Raw genomic sequence first — 5,432 nt, 5'->3', positions numbered from 1 at the left:
CTCCCCATATTGCGGCATCATCCGCCTCCTCCCCATACCGCTCTCCTCGTGCCTTGTTAAACCACCTCCTCCATACCACCCTTCGTGGGACCGATTAACATATATCATACCACTTTGTATCATATGTATCCACCTACGCCACTACATACTCTATATCCATACTTCGTGCTATAATATACCTCCCCTGGTTATAACTATGTCAGTCCGGTTATATATTATATAATCCCAACACATATGACTCCCTGACAGTTAATATATAACTCCAATACAATCATGTGTTATAATATAACTCCGCCCCTCCACCTCTCCAGTTAACACCTCCCCATATACCCCCTCCGCCATACAACACCTCCCCCATATAACCCTTCCCCAAATAATACCTTTGTTATATAGATCTATATATATATATCTATATATATATATATATATATATATATATATATATATATATATATAGATAGATATATATTAAAATAAATTTTTTTTTTCAGAAATTATCACCAAAATTGCATTTTTTCACAGTATATTTCTAGAGTACATTTTTTATACAGTACACAGATTTTAAAATGCATACACTGATATCAACTGTTGGAGTAGTTGCCTCTGGAAAAGAAAACTATCTTGAATGGTCAAGGAAGATAAACACACTCTCATTTTCAATGAGTTATGGAGAGGACTTTGTGAAGGAGAAAGAGATAATGCACCTGCAAATCCAAATTCATATAAGGAGATTGCCATTTGGGAAAATAAGAACAGCAAGGCCTATGCCTTGATTGCAGCATCTGTAAATGAAGAGGTGAGTCACCATATTTCACCATTTTCAAATGCTTTTGAAGTCTTAAAGAAGTTGGCAGGATTGTATGACTCACACTCTGAACTTGAAGTTGTCCAATTGATGATTGTTCAGTCTTGAATTAAAAAATGATGACCCTCTTGCTTTAGCATCAGAAGTAAGATCCATTATGCATGATATAAAAACTACTGGTGTTGAAATAGACATTCCTCTCATAGCTTATGTCAAGGCACTATATCCCACTTATTCACATTATCTTGAGTCATTGCAAGCATGTGGAAATCTCAAGGAGATTACCTTTGACTCCGTTGAGAAGAAGTTTGTTGAGAGAGAAAAGGATTTTGTGAAGAAGACAACTCCTCTGTCTTCCGAAGAAGTTGTGTCTTCCTCAGTGTTACATAGTAATTTGTCACTGTCTCCCTGTCAGTCTCCCTACTATGTCATGAATTCAAATAAATCATTCTCATGCTCTCTAATCTGGCCAGATGACCCACTTTTCCAAAGTTTTTGCTATCAGCGCGACTTTTGTCCAAATAACCGCGCTGATGGGCGCTCCATAACAGACCGAATGTGCTGTCAGCGCGGAAGCACACGTGTTTTCCGCGCTGATCGAATTTCATGATCCAGCGCATTTGTTATTCATATCTGATCGCGCTGACATGACCTTCTTTTTTATTCAGCTGCGATGTCAGCGCTCGAGTGCAGTTATGGACCCGCGCTGATCCAGTTTGGGCGAGTTTGTTCTAACAGCCGGCCTTCCAGATGACTCCAAACCTGGTTGTTGGCCTTGTCAATGTCGCCCTCCCTTATCTGGCATGTTTGTTTCGTCATTTGAGCCACCTTCCTTGGAGTTAAGCTCATCCTCCCACCATTCATGGAGACTCCTTCTCCTATTTAAACCTCCACCATTGCCATGAGCAGCTAGTTTTTGGAGTTTTTGATAGTTTGGATAGTGTGGAATTCATAGTGCTTAGACTGCTGCTGCTAGTAGGTAGTTGGTGTGACAAGTGTGGATTTGCTAGAGGAAGCTTAAGGAAGGTTGTGAGTATTGCTTGTGTGAGAGAGAGCTTTGTTTTGGGAGAATCTACCTCCAAGGGTGAATGCTTAAGAGACTTGCTGGCTGGACCCTCTAGAGAAGGACTCAGCGTCAGAACTTTGGTTGTACCTTTCTCTGTTATTGATTAATAATAGATGACTATTGTTATGGTTCCATTCTCATTTGTCTTTGTAATGGTTAATGTGAATTACATCCTTTCTGACTGATGTATAATTGCTTTTATTAGATTTCACGCTTGTGTTTGTCTTTCTCTTCATGTGTGCAGGTATCTATTCACGGAGATCGTGGAGGATCGTGACCGGCCAGAGCGAAGGAGCGAGAGCGGCATCTCTTCATCAAACAATAGCGTTGGAATCCAAGTAGGTGTTCATTGCCTCTCTTTTATTTGTAATTAGGAACTTTCATAGTCGCATTGATTGATTGTTGCTAGACCCCTTCTGGGCTAGTAGGGATCGCCTCTATCCGTAGAGGGGATTTACCTCTCCAACAATTTGGCGACCATACTGGGGAGCTTGACCTTTGTCTCTTTTTGTTCATTCTTGTGTTTGAGTTTGATTGTTACTCTCTTTTCAAAATTGGGGATTAGTTCTCTGCTTTTAGACTTCCTGGTTCAATCTGGGAGGTGTATAAATTGTTTAAAGAGTTTTGGCCTTGGTTTGGGAGTTTTTGGCTTGATTCTGCCTCTTTTTTAGCCTCAGCACGGTTTATATCAAAAGAGTCGCGCTGACAGCGCATAGCTGTCTCTTTGACCCCGTTGTCATCGCGCTTGTACGTAAAACAGTCACGACGGTTCTGAAATCGAACCAGCGCGCTTAAGTCGTGTCCTTCCGCACTGACAGCGCTTTGTTGCTACGCGTGACCTCTGGTCAGCGCATTGTTGCTGAGTGTTACCCGCGCTGATCCTGTAAAATTGAATTTGTTTCAATTTTGCCTCCTGAGCCTGTTGATTTGACTATCTCCTGCTCTTTCTACTTGGTTTATGACTTGATATTTATTTTTTGAATCGTGAAACACTTGCTTGCGAAGTCTCATCGGACGAATCTTGTTTTTGTGTCCCGTGACCTAGTGCCATCATCCCGTTGTCATTGGATTGACCTTTTTTCATCACTCGTTCACAAAGATTCGTTGCTGCTTGCCTTTGCTTTTGCGGAAACCTTCCTTTTTTTGCTTTCTTTGCTTGGTTGTTTGAGGTGATTGTCGTTGAACCGGTCCTCGGATTGTTTCACTACCCAGACACAGATCACAGTTTCTTGGGTTCAATCGACTCTTTTCACGCTTGTTGTGTTTGTCATTCAGTGATTTTACTTCTTTTTACTCGGTGTTGCTGTCTCTCAAAATTCATTTTAAAGTGCACAGTGCCATTGGAAAAGAAATCAAACTAATGTCTTTTGCATTCAATAGTTAATGAAAAGAAGAGAATTTCGTTGATATGTGTTCTCAAAAGAAAAATTTCATTTCTTTGTCATTAGTTGCATTAGATTGTTTGATTGATTGAGTTCATTTTGTTTGATTGAAAACTCTTAACCCTCTCATAGTTAGAATTCATCGAACGAAATGGTATTCTTTGGCATGTACTTTGCATTTAGGTAATTGTGAGAGATCACACGATAAGGCCTGAAACCGAAACTTAATTCAAGATCAACCATAAAATAAACTGAGTAAACCTAAAAACGCATTGGAACTTAACGCAAACATCTAGAGGTCTAGGTTAGAGACGTGTTCCGGCGTCTTTAAACATAGTCACTGTTGTTTCACATTACGGTTGGGTGATTCCTCCTTCTGTGACTCGATAGTGGTCTAACACGGACTGTGCTCCCACGTACCGTCACGTATATAGGGAGACCCCACTAGGCTTTTATCCTTGATCCATAGGAAGCCGAGTCTGCCGCCCTGCGAACCGTAACGCACCGAACACAGCATTCGGGAAGATTGACTGTAGTACGGAAAGTCCTTGGTTCTCATACGATTGCCAAGGTGTATAAGCAGTTTTACGGATTGCTTGGTAAACCCTTTGCCTAGAATCTCCAGAGCAGTCACTTTTGATCCTTTTCGGACTCCCTAAAAGAAAAGGTGCCAGTGAGCGTCTTGTCACTTTGTGCTCATTAAACATTCGAAGGAGACTAGAGTCATCTTTTCGTCCTTTTCTCGACTCTTGAAACATGAAAAGGTCAAGTTTAGTTCCTGTGTCTTAAAATTTATTTGGCCACGATTAACGTTACCTGGTTAGATCTTGTGTGCGTTAGCTTGAGTAGGCTTCTTTTTGTTTGCCATGGCAACTTTTCCGGGGTTCACCAACCCAAGTTCCCCTCCTGACGGGAATCCTGGTCATTTCCCTCCTCTCGGGAATGTTGGTGCTCCTTATATGGCAACGTTATCCCTTCCGGGGTTAACTGTCAGGTTGCCCGTTTGGTTGTTTTCAACCTCTTTGGTCCCTGCCGTGTCGGCTGCTAGTCCATCAGTCCCTCCACCTGAACAACATCATGTTGATCCTAAGGTGGATCTCTCCCCTTCGACGCCTACTTCTACATCTTCCTCTTGTACTTCGCCTGGTGAAAGTCTCGATTCGAATAACCAGGTGGATAAGAAGAAGAAGAAGAAGACCAAGAAGAAGAAGTCTCCTAAGGGAGAAGCTACAAGTATAACCGTTACTCCCTCGAGTACACCTGAAGTCGGGCCCCCTTCCGCTCCTCCGCGGAAGGTTAAGTTTCCTTGTCGAATATGCAAGGAGGACCATCTTCTTCGCGATTGTCCTGGCATTCCCAGGGTACTAGAAGTATGGTCTCTCGATCCGGCCCACCCCTCATCATCCTCTGAAGCTCATGGCGATGCTACCTTATCAGTTGGGAATGGTAAGAGGAAAGGGAAGATTCGAATCCCCTGTAGACTTTGTGAAGGCAACCATCCCCTTCACCTTTGTCCACTCATGGATAAAGCCTCCAGTGTCTTGGAAAGTCTCCCAGCTCCCTCACCCCAACTCCCCGTTGGATATCAACGTCTTTCTGCAGTTGCAGATCGTCCGCCTCCCGACAATGAGATTGGTTCACATTCTTCTCTTGTCCAGGCCCCACTTCCCGAACCCGGCTGTGTCCAGCCTGTTCCAGACCAACCATTGGTCAGGAAGAGTGTCGACTCAAGTCCGCCGCTCACTCACTCTGTTTCGGAAGAGAATCACGCCCACGTTCTTCTCGTCTCTTCAGATTCTCCGGAGTCCCGAAATGACTCTCCTAACCCAGCTGCTCCCGAAGGTTCTCCTTCGGTTCCTTTAGCACATGGGGGCAATCATACGATTCCCCCACCAAGTAGTCTAGTCGCTTCCTTTGATTGGAATCGCCTGATCGTCGGTCGCCTTCCATCCCATATGCCTTTCCAGATCATAGTACATGCCTGTGCTATGGCAGTACCTGGCACTGTTTTGGATGAAGGGGCGTCTGTCAGTCTTATGCCGTACACTACTTGGAAAGCCTTAGGTTCCCCGCAGCTTGGGCCAGTCACTCAGAATCTGTTGGCTTTCGACGGAGGAGCCTGTCCATCTCTAGGAGTTCTCCCGAAGTTCCCTATTACTTTGGGAGGAAAAACTGTCTA

The sequence above is a fragment of the Pinus tabuliformis genome, chromosome 2_2 (assembly GCF_031772625.1).
Source record: "Pinus tabuliformis cultivar Carrire ecotype Pingquan chromosome 2_2, CPIR1, whole genome shotgun sequence".
Classification (NCBI taxonomy): Eukaryota; Viridiplantae; Streptophyta; class Pinopsida; order Pinales; family Pinaceae; genus Pinus; species Pinus tabuliformis.
The sequence above is the reverse complement of the archived record's forward strand: the minus strand, read 5'-3'. Positions refer to the sequence as shown.